Source organism: Heterocephalus glaber, unplaced genomic scaffold (assembly GCF_053883595.1).
Source record: "Heterocephalus glaber isolate CG9 unplaced genomic scaffold, H.glaber_assembly_v1.0 deba00000331, whole genome shotgun sequence".
Classification (NCBI taxonomy): Eukaryota; Metazoa; Chordata; class Mammalia; order Rodentia; family Bathyergidae; genus Heterocephalus; species Heterocephalus glaber.
The window spans coordinates 43,338,795-43,357,154 of NW_028258142.1; the positions used below are offsets into that span (position 1 = coordinate 43,338,795).

Below are 18,360 nucleotides of genomic sequence, written 5' to 3' on the forward strand. Positions count from 1 at the left end.
AAGCAATAAAATAATTTTTAATTAAAAAGTATGTGCACCATAAGTAAAATGACCCTTTGTATTCTAGTAGAGCAGCTTTTTTTAGAGCTGCAGGATTACATTCTGAGCCCCTAATTATATATAAATCATGAGGGAGGAAAAGGGCTAAATACCATATTGTCTCTTCCCAATGGAAAATTAGGAAATAAAATCATCAAAGAAAAAAAAAAGGAGGAGGGTGGATTGAAATAGGTCCTTTTATTTCCTGTCTTGTAAGAAATATTCTCTTTATTCATTCTAGTAAAAATCCAAAGTTCTTGGGGCACAAGGGGTAATTCATACTCCTGATGTCCTGGGAACTATTTTTCTGCTATCACAACTATTCCAGTCTCCAATGGGCTAACTCACTACAATTCCTAGTGAACATATTAATTGCCATTTTCTTACTGGAAATTACAACCAATTTGTGGCAATTAGTACTGATGATTTTTTCAACAGAAATAAGTAGTTATATAAGTCTTATTAATAATTTCAATCACTAATCATCCATAACTGAAAATCAACAACTTATTGGGTACAGTGGGCTTTCAGGGTCCTGATTTACCAGGATATGTCCAGAGGAGAAGGTCAAATGGAATGTCCTTCTGCTCTCATCTCAGAAAGGCTAGATTCTTCCAAAATCTCTGATATGGCTAAGCAAATCATATATGAAAGCAGTTTTATGTATTTCTCATTCAGTTACACAGAATTCTGTCCGTTACTGGTATACACCAAATCCCCTTCGTTGTTAACACAGACTGCTTATAGGTTGGAATTATTCTGGTCTCTATAAGACTTTTATACATAGGTTCTCTACTGAAATTTTAAAGTTTTTGAAGTCCTGGGGACAAGTTCCCTTCAATCTTTCTCTTTCTTGATGGAGCCTTTAGCAGCAGTGGCTGGAACTTGATAAAAGGGAGTAAGGAAAGGATATTCTCTGAAGCAGACCTATTTTCTGAGACATGGTATACTAAATGAACTCATTGACTGCAGTCTCCCAATTAACTTCAATCTGAATGGGGGAATAAGGTCAGACATCACCATCAAGGTACACCAGAGTTATTCTTCTGATAACAGCAAATTAGCCCTGGGAACGAACACATATCAGCCTGAAAAATTCATGAAGATTTGAATCTGCTGCCCAATTAGCCACAGTAGTTGATACACAAGGGGAAAAAAGTAGCCCACAACTAACAATGTCAAATTACAAACATTTGCTGGAACTTTCCATTGAATGGATGAATCAATGGAAACATCCTCATGACCAGCTGAATACATGGAATCAAGCCCAGTAGAAAGTATTTCTGTGACTATGACATCACCTTTGAATTTTTGAGTATGAGTGACTCATAAAGCATGAATGTAAGTCAAATTCACTGTCAAATAACACACATTAGACACACACACACACACATACATACACACAGTATGCAATAGGAGACATCAATGTAAATTTCAAATAAGTACATCAGGAACAATAGAATGACTACAGAAACAAATTCTCCTAGTAATATAGGGGGAATAGACATAACTCCCAAACCTGCTAGATATCCGAAGTGCAAATTCATGTTCTCTAAAATTGAAGAACGAATTTTAGGAACAATGAAGGTTAAGAGCAGGAAAAATTTATTGAGAGAAAGATAGCTTCTGTCTAAGAGAGACAGAAGGGGATCGGACCAGAAAGTGAGTTGCCCGCCCACCCCACATTTCAAAGGCATCTTATTTAGCAAGCCCATGAGGTGAGCCAGGTTCAAGGTGGGACAAAACTATAAGACCCAATGGAAAATTACAAGGTAGGCATGAGGTGGGACAAAATCATGACCAACAAATAAGATTACAAGTACAGTTACCCAGGTAATATTGATTAAGTGGGGATCAAATAGGAAAATAAGTCGTGTACAAGGAATTTCCAGAAAAGAAATGGGCTAAGGAGATTGATGTCCATTTAGAATGTCAATCACTGCTATTCATCTCTAGGGGAAGTAGTACATATTTTCTTTTTAGAATGCTGACCAGTGAAGGTGCCTCAATTTTTTTTCTATGCTGAGGGCCTAGCTTTATCTAACTGTCTTATAATAATTTCTAACTAATTTATCAATCTGCAATACTAGGACAGGAAATATCCATTCTTTCCAGCCTTCTCACTAATGTATCAATCTCTCTCCTCCACTGCAAACAAACAAAAATTGACAAAACAGTAATATATACTACATGCTTGAATACTTTTAGTGAAATATACAAGTACGTATCATAAATATGTTAGTCTCCCCAGATCCAATCCATCATAGTCTTCTCTAAATCTTCACCTTACTGATGTCTTAGAAACCCTAAGACCTGATCAATGAGAATAATTACAGATTTTTATAGCAATAAAAAGCCTGAAGAACTTAGGCAAGAGTTGGCACAACTCTTGGCAAACAATTTTCATTCTTCTTTGTATTTGGACATCCAAGAACTGAGGAGGGAAGGGAAATTCTGTGAAGAAAAATAAAATAGCTATCAGAGCTAGTGGTAAACATTGAAGAGTATTCATTAACTTTCCTTTTCTTACAGAAAATGGCTCTGGATACAGTAAGACTCAGAGATCCTGGCATGAGTCCAATTGTACCTTTTGCTTGCTACTTGTAGAATAAGAATAGTTAAAGAGAACTGGGAAAAACAGAGAAAATAAAAAAATAAAAAAAAAACGGAAATTAACCTGTTGTTTTAGGCTCTAGACCAGGCATGTCCAACACCTGGCAGCACATAACCCTGGACAGCTGGCAATGTGATCAACAAGATCATAAACTTTTAACATGATGATGTGATTTTTACCAATATTTTTCATGACTTGATTGCAGAGTGCCTGAGCACATACTATGTAGGTGACAGTGTAACATTGTTCAGGGGAGGGTAAAGTGCAGGGCTAACCCCACCTCCTGCATTACCACACACAGGTCAGTTGTAACCCGTGTCCCAGATGTTACATGCATTTGTGTGACTTGGCCAGCAAAAGACAGCAGTAGTATTTAAACCTACCTACTTGTGTGCCTGTGAAGGTAGGTGTTTATTGCTATTATGCAGACACAGAAGTTTTCTTAATTATTAAACTTGGGCTTCTTTTTTCACAAAATAAAAAATTAAATATAAAAAATCAGGAAAGTTTTGTTACATATATAAATTATAGTTTATATATGACACAAGACAATTTTCACTCAGTGTGACCCAGTCAAGCCAAAAGTATGGACACCCATGGCTTAGGCTTTACAAACAGTAAAGAGAATTTGAGGTTTACTTCTAGATGTCCAGCACAACTCACCTTGGTGAGGAAAAAAAAGCTCTGAACAGAAAGAGACACTGTACTTTTTTCAGGGACTCATCTTAGGGGAAACTTTGGGGAAACATGAATGAACAGAATATACCAGTACGTGGAAAAGAGAATTATATTTCAAGATTAACCATTATATATAATTGCTAAAATTTCATACTGAGTCAAAATGAACTTCCATCAATGTATCCTAACTGATTATTAGATAAAATATACTATGCATGCAAATTTATGGAGATACAGATATAAGCAATTTCTGTATGTATTCTATAATATACATACATGGGTATACATGCATACATATAATAAGTTATTTGCTAGATGATAAAAAGACCCCAAAACCAAGAAATATATGAGTTTATCTAGATTCTTGATACCAGAAATCAATTTGTATAGATAAAGAGTATGTGTAAAGTATACCTAATAAAACAGCCCAAGAAAAAGCCCCAAGTTAGTGGGATGAGTAGATAGTAAGTGAAAGAAGAATTGATAGGGAGCATAATAATTGTTTTGTGAAGTTCTCTCTCAGAGGACATCTAAATGATGCACAGGGTTTGATTAAATGAATAAAATTGGAAAAAAAGGTGAGAAGTCAGGTCAGCATGGGAAAAGATGTAGAGGAAGGTGTGTGACACTTCTCTGTCAATTAGTTAATGGCATAACAGTGGTTCCTTAATTCAGAGTCTGACCTAAGTTGTACTCTGGGCAAATCAGTGAGTAGGATGCCCAAGACTACCCAGGCTTTAAATTCTCTGATCTCTCACTGATACATCCAGGAGTGACTAGAGCTCGTCTGGACATCAGAGTTAGCTCAAGAAATATGCATGCATTTAGCCAATAATCCTGGGTTGGTCAGGGTGTGATTGTGTGATTATTTTAGTTTACTCAAGTGCCTTGTACCAGTCCTAGGCTCAGTACTGTATTCTGAAAAGACCACTTTGAACAATTCCATTGAACATGAGGCATGTAGTTCCCACACTTCATCAATGTTAAAGTTATCTTTTGAAGAATATTCTCTATAATAATGTTGATATTTAACACATTTGGACCAAGACAAAATGTTCCTTTTGGTTGCATTTCAGGAAATCCCAGGTCTCTGGCTATGCCATCTGTTCAGAACAAGGTGTGACTCCATGGCTTTGGGGTATTTGGGCCTCCCTCTGGTTATCTCTTGAATAAGAGCCCATCTGGATGGCAATTTTAAGTTGTGTTTTCTTTAGATCCAAAAATAGAGCTAGAAAAAAAAGAGCAAAATCCAAAGTATTAGGTCAAATCATTTTTCTGTTATGGTATTCACCAACCAGTCTAATTTATTTTGTTATAGATATATAACAGCTAAAATTTAAGCTTTTGTGTTCTTTCTGCATGTACTCTTAGCAGTACAAAAAGAAGTAGTAAGAAATAAATACAAATAGCTTTGTCAAAACAAATTCAACTCTCTTTTAGTCAAACAAAAATAAAAGGAAAATTTGAGTAAGAATTTCTAACATATACACTAACCACTATCTTAAAACAATGAAAAAAAAGACAAAAGGTGTTGGTTAACCAAAAGCAAAGAAACTTGGTTATTTATTGCCTATCATTGGTAACTATCACTGATGCTAGCTGAAGTAGAAGAATGAGAGTTATTTTAAGGATATGATCCAGGAAAAAAAAATCTAAAGTGGCTCAGTTAATCCAAAACATAAAATCTTGACTGATGTGAACTGGCTGATAGGATTTCCAAGATCATATAACAAAACCACCTTTCAAAGTATGACTCTTCCAAGAACTTTTTGCCTATATGCAGCTCTGAGATAATGCTTTTCAATCCTCTGTGTATTATGAGAGACCCTAGAAAGGGCAGTCTTATACTAATCAGAATGATTTTTCTTTAATACTTTGGTTTGGGTTAAAAATCTAAGTTTCTGTGGAATGTATCATTCTAAACTGACATTGATCATGTTTGCTTTAGAGTTACTAAATGATGTAAGAATAAAGTTTTCTTAAAGAAACATAAAAGGAGGGTGAGGGTCCTGAAAACGTGAAACAGATGGAGAAGTAATGAGAACGTAAGGAATGCAGATTAAGAAAACAGGGACATTAAAAACAATGATATTGTCACAAACACAGGATTTTATCCTTTCTGTGGCTGAATAGTATTCCACTGTGTACAGATACATTTTCTTTATCCACGTATCAGTTGATGAACACTGGTTGTTTCTACTTCTTGTGTACTGAGAATAGTTCTGCAGTGAACATGGGAGTGCAGATTCATCTTTGACATACTGATTTAACTTCCTTTGTATATATACCTAGTAGTGGAATTGCTGAATCATACAATTATGCTATTTTTGAGGACTCCCCATACTGTTTTCCATAGTTATACCAATTTATTTATTGTTTGGTACCAGGGATCAAACTCAGGACCTTGCACTTGCCAGGCAGGCGCGGTGAAACTGAGCTAAATCCCTGGCCCCTAGTTATACTAATTTATATTTCCACCAATAGCATGTAAGTTCTCATTTTTCCACATTCTTTCCAAACTAATATTTTGTATTCTTATATTAATAATTTTAACTGGAGTGAGGAGTTATCTCTTTGTGCCTTTGCTTTGCATTTCCCTGGTGATTAGTGGTACTGAACATCTCTCTATATACCTGTAGGCCTTTGGTATATTTTCTTTTGAGAAATGCCTATTTAAGCCTATTGTCTATTTTTTTTCAATTGGAATTTTGTTTCCACTTAAGTTGTTTCAGTTCTTTATCTATTCTAGAAATTGATCTTTATATATATATATACACACACACATATAGTTTACTATAGGTTGTCTATGAACTAAAAGATGAAATCCTGCTGTTTATGACATGAGTGGACCTGGAGGTCATCATGTTAAGTTAAATAAACCAGACATAAAAAGACAAGTTCTACATTATCTTCTTTACATTTAGAATTTTCAAGTTGATTTCAAAGAAGTTGAGAATAAAATAGAAGTTACTAGAAACTAGAGAGAACAGGGAGGAGAGAGAGATAGGAAAATGTTCAACATGTGCTAAGTTACATTTAGATAGGAGAAATAAACTAGAGTGACTATAGATAATGGCAGTATACTATGTATTTCAAAAAATATTGAAGAAACTGTTTTGAATGTATTCGCAACAAAGAAATGATGAATGCTTGAAGAGATAGATACACTTACACTGATTTGAACATCACACAATGTATAAATATCTCAAAATATCCCATGGTACCCCATAAACATGTACTATTTGTGTCAATCAAAAAGAAAAATAAACCCAAGCTGGGTCTGGTGGTGCATTATCTGTAATTCCAGCACTCTGGGAGGCTGATGGAGGAGGACTCCAAGATTAAGCCCAGTCTGGGCCACTTAGCATTATAGTGAGGCCCTGTCTCAAAATTTAAAACACAGTAAAAAGCTGGAGATGTAGCTGAATGAACAGACCTTGACTTAAATTCCCAGTACCAAAAAAAAAGAGAGAAAGAAACAAAGAAAACTGTAACAGCCAGAGAAAGGCTTGCACCTTTCTGCATTCTAGCATCTGATGTGGGAAGGCTCAGTAACACTGAGAGGCCTAACATGTTGAGAAATTTCAAAGATTTCAGATGTAGCTGGGCTACAATAGCCTAGCCTGCCCCAAATATAGATATTACGATTAAAATTTTTCCTTTTATTTGTTCCACTCCTTAAGAGCTAGTTAAAAAAATTATTCTAACTGTACAAGACATTGAGATTTCTCTCAAAGTTTAGAAAGTGCAGGCTTTTTCACTAAGGCACCATTCCATGATGTGCTATATTCTTCCTCAAATGCATATGAAGTCATTATGACCACAAATGGGTCAAACTCCCTAATATTTCTTTCCATTCAAGAATTATACAGCAGAGATCCATGTCCTGTTTCCCACTGATCATGTCACCTTACTATTTTGTGCTCTGGCAGATGGCAATTTGGGGACAGAGGGAGACCGGGAGAAACACAGAGGGACCTATATAAGCAAAGGAGATAAAGAAGAAAAGTAGGGATGCGATAAGCACTAGAAATAATATTGAGCCTGGTGTATAAGTCAAGGGAACATCCTGGTACTAAATACTAAGAGATCCATTAAATCAATATTTTTTATTCTTCTCCAGCATTGCCAATAATAATGACAGAGGCCAGAGGAAAGGCACCTCATCACCTTCCTTTAGGCATCTTCCTCATCTGGTTTTATAGATCCTCACATATGGCTTTGTCTATCTCTGTGACCTGCACCTCCCTTTGTCTTTGACACGTCCCAAACTTCTCTCCCTTGCTCATACCATTCACTCTTCCGAATTCTCCTTCCCTTTCACTTCTACTTAATTCCATTCCATCTCTCCTTCTCCATGAGTCTCACAAGGCTCCTTCTTGATAAAACTCTCACTGTTCCTCCCAAGTGTGATATATATGTCCTCTCAATAACCAGGGATGTTATGCTTACAACACTTAACATATCCTGCTTATTTTATCCTAAAATGTTTACTGGACATGGACTACAGGCTACACACTGTTTCAGATGCTATTACATTCTGACTTCATGGACTTAAAATTATTTGTATTGTGTCCCTGGAAGTTTCCTCAAGGATAGATCATTTCACTTATCTTTAGATCTTCTGCACATTTCCTGTACACAAAAAAGGCTTATTTGGGTCTGAATTGAATTAGTTGAAAAATAATTCTAGCCACAATGTTTCTGATTTGTGTGCAAGATTGTGTTCTGTAAAATCCATCCTTGTTTCTGTTAATATGAGCTGTCCCTTGCCTCTAGCAGGGGGAGCTTCTCTTTTTCTTAAGTGAGCAAATGGGTACAATATATGATAGGGATGGTAAGAAGACCCTCTTGGCTACTTGACTCCTATACATATCCACAGATTGGTTTCCAGGGCTTTTTAAACTCTGAAAATAATATATTCATGTGTCTTGTTTTCCACAGATTGTGTGAGTTATCAGTAATTTCCCAACTTTAAATATTATAGCAAAGTAAGTTCTTCTTATTTTTGAAAGGAAAAGGCTACTGTGTTAAAGCAATATGGTTTGACCATTCTAAGTGTCTCCCAAGCATCATCTTCCAGACAGAGGAATTCTAATCCACCCTGGACTGGTAACAATACAGTAATGGTGGTGGCCAGAGGAAGCCATGAGCCAACTGTGATCTCTGGGATAGAGGATACCATTTTTATAATCCTCACTCTTATGGTTGTGGTTTTGGGGATTTCCCCAATAGACCTTAGATAGCATGTATTTAAAACACAAACAAATAAAAAGAAAATGAGAATTTGGCAAACCCTGGTAAGATTATCCTGGAACAAGATTATTAACTAGAACACAGCACCTTTGGCCTGCTTTCCACTTCTCCACGATGGTGATGTATTCAGATAGTGCTCCATGCAGCGCCATCTACACTGTGTGTCTCTCTCCTTTGTGGAAGTTTGCCTTGAAATGGATGAGGAAATATCACCATTTTAATCAGCCCCGTTGTTCTTTGTGCAAAGCTATGCATGCATACATGGGTGAACTGAGCCAGAGGAAACACTCAAAGATATGTGTGGTTCAGGTACTCTTCCAAGTCCTTCATGTGTTTAATATCCTGAATTGCGTCCTGCATGAATTTTTCATGGTTTTTAGCCCAAGGTATCAATTGCCATTTCTCCAAGGAAAACACTTTTAAAAATTCTATTTTCCTCCAACTCTTAAAAAACAATATCCATTCACAAAAATAACTGAGAAAAGAGAGCACAAAACACTAAAATTAACCACACATCCCATGGTGCCATAGTAATAAATACTGGCCTCTTTCACTTTTGTTATGAAATAAACACACAAATATTCATATACTGATTACAACACGCTATATAAGCAAGCCCATGTGTTATTGTTAGTCCTCTCCAGACCTCAAGATAATTCTGCTTAGCAGTGAACACTCATTCAGACCACCTGTCCTCCAAATCCAGAATCTAAACCTCTAAAATTTACTTTCTATAAATTCATAATTCCTAACTATTTGACTTGGCCTGTTAATTTGAAAGCTCTTCGGGAACTTAGACTTGGAATTACAAATCTCAATTTTCCATAGAGAAAATATTTATTTCTCATATAAATTCTTACAAATATTTAGGTCAATGAATACATATATGAGGATAAGCTCATTCCCTCTAATTCAAGAAACTGGATATTCACAATGGGTATGAACCTGAATATCACCCAGGGATCAGACAGGGACATCTCACTATGTGAGCTGCTGTAATAGCTTGCAGCTCTAAAGCTATGATGGGCACAAATACTAAATGCGCAGCGATGGCCACATGCATGCTTCATCCTTCATGAGATTTCACTCCAGCAGTGATAAAACAGAAATATGCTTCCTTTGTTTCTTTTTAAATTAGTTGTTGTTGCATAGAATCTTTTCTTAGAGGAAAATTTTCAAGTTCATTGAATCAAAGTGTGTCTGATTACCTGAGCAATTACCGACATCAGTTCTAGTAACATGCACATCTTTCTGAAAATAAAGTAAGCGATGTCCTCTCAGCTCCCACTTTTAGCACAAATACTCTCAGACATGCAAGCAGATCAACTCCCTAGGAGCATTGTTCAGGGACACAGTGATGGTCCCTTAGAGGAAAGAGACCTAATTCATCTCACGATTCCTCCAAAAGCAACATTTTTGAAATTCAGAAAATCCTAAGACACTGGGAATAATACTAAATGAAGTAAATAGCTAGTGAAGTGCACAGTGATATACATTGATGCTAACAGTGGATCACGAGTCATTAAGAGGAACTGTTTATCAACACAAAATGTCATCGTCGGTTATGGGAAATGACAGATCACTTGTAATTAACAAGGGTCAGAGGTACTGGCCGACAAATGAAAACTAGAAGATGTAAGAAAAAGACGCCAATATGAAGATAGAACAACTACAGGATCACACTATCCAGAAGATAAATGATCTCTGCCATCATGAGGAAAATGCAAGTAAAAGTACCCAATACTAAGTCATACATTCATTATATACATTAAAACAATACTATAAAAATGATACTCCTTTGGCTTTGTAGACTTATTTCTCTAGAATTATGCATCAAATTAAAATTTCTCATAAAACCCTTATAAGAAGCTATGTCACTGGTCATACCTAGCACAGAAGGCATTCAATAAATTTTTAGTTTTCTAATTGACTGATTATTATTGGAGAAAAGGAAATTCCAGTGTCATATTAAAATTTTCCATGAATATTTAATTTCTATACACTCTGGTATGTTAGAGTGTTTAAGATTTAACTCACTTGCATCATGTTATTTCTGAATCTAAAATTAAAGTATAATCGAGAAATCTTAAAATAATATAAGAAAGCTTGGCACTTACTAAGTAAATCCCTTTAATTTGGGGGGATTAATTTTAGTTTTATAGAATTGGGGTAATACCTTCATACCATGTATATTTATGTGTATTTTGACCAAGCGAGGCACTATATGTGAAGGCACTATCAATACTGTGGGCACTGAAAGCGATATCATCATCATGGTCATTATCACAACAGAAATAAACTCTGTGAAGCAAACTAATTTTTAAATGTAAAACTAGTTCTCCCACTTGTGACTTGTAATGCTAAAAGCCTAGAAGTTATCTAAATCTCCCTTACTCTAATGACATGTGCCCAGATTTCTCTGATACTGTCACCTTGCACAGCCCAGACCCATGCTCTTGGTTCTTGTTGCTGGTGTTTTTCATTAGATTTCATCTCTTGTTCAAGATGAGCAATCGCATCATTTTGACTGGATGTGACACCATGCTTCACCTTCTCTCAAGAACTGTATTTTCTTGGGGAACTTTAATTGGTGTCTTGTAGCTGACCACTCTTAGCACTCAGTGACTGAAAGACTTTGTGGTACAACTGAGCTTCCAACAGAGCACAGTAGTGAGGGCAGATTGGCATAAAGAAAGGAGGATGAAAACTGACAATGATCAACATCCTGCTGTGTACCTGTCCTGTGCTAATGTGGAGGCTTAGATAAAAGATAAGACACAGTCCTGTCCTTCAAGACCTACACAATCTAGTTGAGAAGATGCATACACAACATGTAAAATAATGCAGAATATACAATGTCTACCTTTAGGAGTAGATGTGAATTTAAAAAGAAAAGACACTGAAAGAGATCAGGAAAGGTAAGCTGAAGGTCTAAATGACAGAAGCTCCCAGAAGTCCCTGAGACTGTGCTGAGCCTTCAAAGGACAGGTGTAATACCTAGAAATGGAAGCTGGAATGGGGAGTGAGGAAGTTGACCCATTCCAAAAAAATGGACTGTGGGGGGAATGGTGGGATAATGACAGGTCTTGACATCTTGTCTAAGCAGTTTAGACTCAGTGCAGCTGGAGTAAAGGCCCACTGGAGATTAGGAGCTGGAGAGCAACCTGACTGTATAAATAGCTGAAAACACAAAATAGTAAACAGTTTGCAGATTTTCCCATGGAAATAAGGAACTGATGGATTATTTCAGGTATGACAGATCGAATATTTTCCACAGTCTCTGAAGTGTGCCCAGGATCTCTGGTGTACAATCCTCCACACCCTTGCATCTAATGAACGTATGCGCCCAAGTCCCAGCCACTGAAAGAACTCAGCGGGGAGCAAGTTATCAAGAGAAAAACTGAATATTTAAAACAAATAATGGGGGATATGTTCAGGACCCAAATTACATATTTAAACTAATGAAAATTTTTAAAAATACTGCTGTTCAGAATTTGAGATAATCCAGAGGAGATCACCTTTTGCCTTTGTAGAAAGCACACTAATTAATGTCCCTGGGTCCCAGCTCTGCCACTTCCTCGCTGTGTGACCTTGGATAAATTTCTTAACCACTCTGGGTCTCGGGATCCCTATTTATAAATGGGAATGATTGTAGTACCTACCATATGGATATAGGAATTGAGTTCATATTTGTAAATCACTTAAAAGACATCATATGTGCTATAAAATATTTGTTAATAATAAATAACAAATAATTTATAGGAGGAAAGAAGAATTTTCCTAAGTATTGAGGTATCACAAGGATTCATTTGGCTCACTGAAAAGATGTAAATATCTTAAGAATCTTAGAGCATCAATCATAGCAGTCTTTCTCAATGTAGAGGGTAGAAAATAATGTAGATTTTGCCCTCTAAGGACATTTGGAAATGACTGGAAGCATTTTTTTTTTTTTGTCGCAATGGAAGGGTGGAGTTCCTGGGGGCAAGCGGAGTTACTGTCATTTAGTGAAGAGACCAGGAATGCTCTAAACATCCTACAATACCTAGGACTTAACACATAACAGAGAACTATCCTGACCAATTGTTAATGCTCAGGATTATGATCCAAACATGTCACTGCTCATCATAAACAAAGGGCCTTCATGAAAACAGCAGAGTGCTTTGGAACCAAAAACAACATCCATGGTCCAGCTCCACTTACACTTCTGTACTCTCACCATTCCTCTGCTAACTCATTTTTCAAATATGGTCATGATTAAGGTTTCCTATTCAGACTTTATATCATGATATAGTGGACAAGGAGTGAAAATGCAGGAAATATGCTTGCCATTCAGTATAGCGCTATGTCACTACCATTATAACTATGTCCATCTTCTAGCCAAAGGGTATGTCATAAGAGATGGAAGCCCTTTCTTCAGGGAACATTCCCCTTGGTTGGGAAACCAATGGCAACACTTAGGAAATTATTGGGGAGCCTCAGACAGAGCTGTGGGACCAAGACTGAGATGCTAAGAATATGGCTTGAAATCTCAATTGTCCTGATTGGTCCTAGAAAGGAAAGATCAGTGTAGCTGCAGCTTGCATGAAGCCTTTCTAAGAGCAACCAGTCCAACTGAATTTGAGACATGGATAGGATTTTGATGGATAAAGGAAGGGCATTCTTCTACATAATACTGGGTTGCAAAAGCACAGAAGCAGGAATATGTATAAGCCCAGAGGACAGTGAGGATTTGTTCCTGGAGGGACCATTTCAGGGACTGGAAGTGGGGAAAAGATTGGTGGGAATAAGAAATAAATTTGGATAAGGATGGGACCAATGAAGACACTTTGGTACTTCATAAAGATAATGAAGAAATGTATTTCAGACTTTCATGTATGGAAATGCACAAGGAAAACAGATATTTATAACTGCTGGGATGCATCAGCATGAAGACAGATTCCATCCTGGAAAGCACAGGGAGGAACCTCACTTCCTGCCTTGGCTACAAATTGAGGAAAGGGGCCTTCTGCCCTGGAGACCAATGCATATAGCACAAGCTGCTAGATCAGTTGTGCTTCCTGGGAAAGGTGTTGTTTAACCTAGCAAGAGTTTTAAGTTTGTACACATTTGCATGCCGAGATGTGCTACCACATAGTGCCATTTACAAACACTGCCACAATCCCACACGTCAGCTTGGGGTGTTGGGGTGGGTATTCATGTTTACTTAGCTATCTGGATTTCTATCTTTTCCTTTCTTTATTTCTTTTTTTTTTTTTTTGGTTACTAAATTATACATGTAAATCAATATGTATCTTGAATTTACATACCAAATGCAAATGATGTTACTGTCGCTATTTCTCCTGTTCCATATTTGTTCTCTGCAGAATGAATACCATATGCACCTTCAGTGAATCATTCCGGCCTTTTGCCCTCCTGGCTTCTCAGATAATCATCACAGATGAAATGGGAAGAATAGTTCTGGAGTGCATTCCAAGCAACACAGTGGTTAGGCCTTAGTGCATATAACCTAGAGAATTCAGAATCCAACAGTTAATGTAAATTGAAGAATCATGGCCACCATCAGACAATAAGGATCATGGTAGCTTCTGCAAACTGGAGGATAAATACCTCACTTAAAGATATTAGGTTTAAAAAGAAAATTGAACCTGCTGGGAAATGAAGAACAGAACTAAGCCAAAGGGCCTAAGAGCAACTCGCTGGCTACCTTCCTCACGCGCCAAAGGTACTGGGAGTCGAGTTGCAGGGTTCAGTGTTTATGAGAGGTGTCTGTTGCCCAGTGCCTTAGGTCTTGGAACTTCTAAGAGGTTGCCAACATTTATGTGTATTACTAAACTGCTTGTACTATGCCTTCTTTTCCTTGGCGACCTGCAGTCTCTCCAGGACCTGTAATCTCAGTTGGCCTTTGGGGAGGGCCCTGGACATTTCTCTCCTTCCAGTCCATCCACACTAACTCTCAGATGGCATAGTTCATTTGCTTCACCCAGAAATCCTCCCCCCGAAGTCCTGTGTCATCATTTATAAAACATTAAATAAACTCTGACATGATTTCAGGGGGTATTTTCAAGCAAATAAGAATATTAGCTTCCTCCACGTCCCTCTTCTAATTCCACCTCTAAAATTCTACTCTGTTATTTCTGTCATTGTCTTTCTTCATGTAAAATAATTTCTACTATTAACTGTATGAAACAGGAAAGATTAATTCTGAGGGTTTTTTTAAAACTAAATTTGAGTTTGATTCTTTTTACCAAATCTCATTCCCCCTTTTCCCTCAGTTCAGTATAGTTTCCCATTAAAAGCTATCAGATTCAATCAAGGGCCTCAGTTCTTACGGTTCAACTTTCCTGAAATTCAATGCTCTTCTCTCCTTCTCAATGAACTTTACTAACTACACACATAGAGTTGTCATTCAACCTTAGTTACATCAAACAGATACACTTCGAGTCTTTCACATCTAAGACAGGAGCAATAAGGCCTTAATCATTTCCAAATGGAAACAAAGTTCTCTGATCATTGACAGTTGCGCAATGTCAGCAGCATGGACTCTGCTGTCTTCCCATCCAATGTATGGAAAATTCTCCACTACTTTTATGGTGACCCTTCCTCATTCCTCACCTACTGAGGGGTGCTCTGAGAATCTAATTATAGTGGAAGTACAATAGCTAATTTCAAAGGCTGAAATATGTCATAATTCTCACCACTACCTCCAAGGATGAGAGTTAATGTTCAGAATACCCTAAAATAACTTCAAGCTATGTTTATTTAATTTACTTCCTCCATACCCACATGCACATATATCACTTTTTTGTGCTAGGAGAGAAAGCAAACCAATGTACACTGTAATGGAACCACTAATGAGCTGATGGTATCTACTGGCCTCTTTAAAATGCTGTTCCCTTCCTGTTTTGCATTTGTTGGGTTATAATTTTAAATTACATATGCATCTCCAGGTCCCATCCTCCTCCCTCCTCTCTAGATTTTTCCTCTTAGTTTCTTCTTCTTTGTAATCTGAGCATTACATTGCCTTAGAAATTGACAGAGATTCACATATACCCACATATACACTCAAGTAAGAGGCCAGGCTTTAGAATCACCTACTTTTAAATCTGAAGTTGCAAGGGGATTGTGTGTGCACAAAGGTGCACGTACATCATCCTGGATTTCCCTTCTTCCAAATAATTGGAGCTTCAATAGCTTCACATTTAACATCCTTTAAGTGTTTCCTAGGGATCTTTGTACCATAAAAGATAGCTTTTTAAATTGGTTCCCCAATGTGTTTATAAAACTAAAATCTTCAGGGCCAGCGATTTAGCTCAGTGGTTCTGCTGCCTGCCTTGAAAGTGCAAGGACCCGAGTTCAATACCCAGTACCAATAAATAAATAAATAAATAAATAAATCTTCAATATCTGTTGAGGATGCATGGAGTACACCTAATTTGGAAAAAGGTAGAGTTGATGTGTTGAGGAGAATGAGTGATATTTCATACATAAGAAAAATATATAACAAGCTCCCTAGAACAAGCCTTTTCAACTATAGTAGTATCCTTTTTATTCTCAATAGTATCCTGGCTTGGGCCATATATTATATGATCATCATTATGCCTAACATTTATCAACAGTGTAACTGTAGTTGCTAAAGAAATGTGTTTATTGAAAAAAGTAGAATGCACAAAGATTAAGACACTCGAGATTTTTGTAAGACTAGGTAGAACATTTCAGAAAAGCCACTCTAATACTAATTGTAGCATATACCAGCAATCCTTCCACTCAGCATCCAACAGTTACCAGTACTGAAGCCATCTTTTACTTCTGCCAATTATCTTCTGCTACTCAGGGTCTTTGTGTTGGCCCTGACTCTTCTACTCAGCCTCCAATTCTACCTCTTATAAACTACATTCTAGAAGAACGTGGTGAAAAATCCTTGAGTTTAACATCAAACTCAAATAATATAGGAAATTGACTCAACTTTAGAGTTCTACTTAATGACAGAATGAGGATTTGGACTTACAACTCAAGAGCCTAGGTTTAGTGGCTGTTCTATCACCTTATGAATACTTAATCTTCAAAGAGTTCTCCCAAGTCGTAAGTTGAAACCCACTAAAATGGTACTTTCTGGATTTCAGCACTCTTATACCTCTTCTTCATTTCATCTGTCTAGTCAACAGAAGTTCACTAAGGGCCCTGCTTGTAAGAGCTATGGACATTAGCTCAGATTGTGTGTGTGTGTGTGTGTGTGTGTGTGTGTCTGTGCGTGTGTGTCTGTGTGTGTACAGTGTACTTCTTTAGCTATAGGACCAACTCATATTCCTTGTCTCTGGCCACTCAGCCCAACAGAAGTTCAAGCTCCACCAAACTCAAAGCTTTTATTTGGCAATGAACATAGGGTCTAGTGATGTCCCTTACCTTTTGTCATTTTTTTCATGTGTTAATGTAACTCCCCAACAGAATAGAGATCTCCTCAAGATCATGCGAAGGGTTACCTTTTAAGCATCTATCAAAGGGCTAGACATGCAAATATTGATGAATAAATTTTGACTGATGAGTACTCAAAACCATTGGGTTGAAACCCTAAGTTGCACATTTCAGAGATCTCCTAGAGATTCAGTGAAATGGCAATGTCACCTAAAGTATTTCTCTAGCCATTGAGTATCGAAAACATTCTTTGGACACTCCAAATCACTGAGCTTATCAAATATCAGAGGCAGAAAGACCACACCCATAGTCAAAAGTCTGCTTTGCAGATAAAAAAAAAGACCAACATGAAGAGATTGGCTTAAGATGATAGCAAAGGTGGCATAGCTGCATCCTAGAATGTGCACTAATGTCCTTTCCCTTCAATAACTCCTGTAAACTGTGCCCAGCCTTCAGGAAAAAAGTCTTGGAGACAGAATATCAATTTCCTAGTCAGGGAGTTTTTGATTTGGGCATGAAATAGAGGTTTGCGCTTTCTCAATATCTCTTCTTGCCATTTTTCTTGTAATTTTAGGATTTTTTTTTTCCAAAGTCATCTCTAGACCTGTAATCTCCCAAACTGCTTGTGCACAATCACCCTCGGCTCTCCACAGGAGGGAATCATGTGGAAAAGTGCCAAAAATGCAGAGTATTCTTCACAGCATGCGCTGCCCAATGGATCTCTGGACCTGCTGTCCTGGGTTTCTCACGCCCCCTTGAATTTTTACGCATCTTTCTCTGGACTCCTGGTGTCACTCAGCATTGAATCTGTGTGCAGTTAGCTTTCACCTTCCCTGTCTCTTCCTTCTTTCCTTCCTCTCTCCCTCTCCCCAGGCAGATATTTATGCTCAGGAGCACCACACTCTATTTGGCTTAGTATTTTCATAGAAAATTCCTCCTCCTGCAATAACTCCCTCTTCTCTGTGCCCAGGAGTTGTTTGGCCATTTCTTCTAAGACTGAAGGCCCTTCCTGCCTGCCTAATAATCTTTCCAGGGACTCTCTTTTAAATAATCAACTTAAATAGAATATCTGACTTTTTATTTGCTTAGTGGCTTCGTATGACATTTAGTAAGAGCCACACTATTCTAATATATTATCTGCAGTATATTCCTTATAGTATAAAGGGTCATTTTTTATAAAGACTATTTGGGTTATCAATCTAAAGGTTCATATCACAACCCTGTATTACAACATTGTACTCAGGATAAAATCAGATTAAATTTTGACTCACAATGCCTCAGGTATGGTTTGCATACCACTTTTATTTTCTGTAAAATATGCTAGTGCAGCACAAACATTTTGACATGAGTCAGTACTCTGGGCA

At 37.3% G+C, this 18,360-nt stretch overlaps 1 long non-coding RNA gene across 1 annotated transcript; it reads right to left on the bottom strand.

Moving 5' to 3' along the window:
• Nucleotides 1-565: 565 nt before the first annotated feature.
• LOC147830112 (uncharacterized) lies at nucleotides 566-15,897 on the bottom strand. The gene is made up of 3 exons (XR_015443917.1): nucleotides 13,894-15,897; nucleotides 8,675-8,775; nucleotides 566-4,559 (listed from the first exon to the last, which is right to left on the bottom strand). It is a non-coding gene; the product is annotated as an uncharacterized LOC147830112 (long non-coding RNA).
• Nucleotides 15,898-18,360: the final 2,463 nt, after the last annotated feature.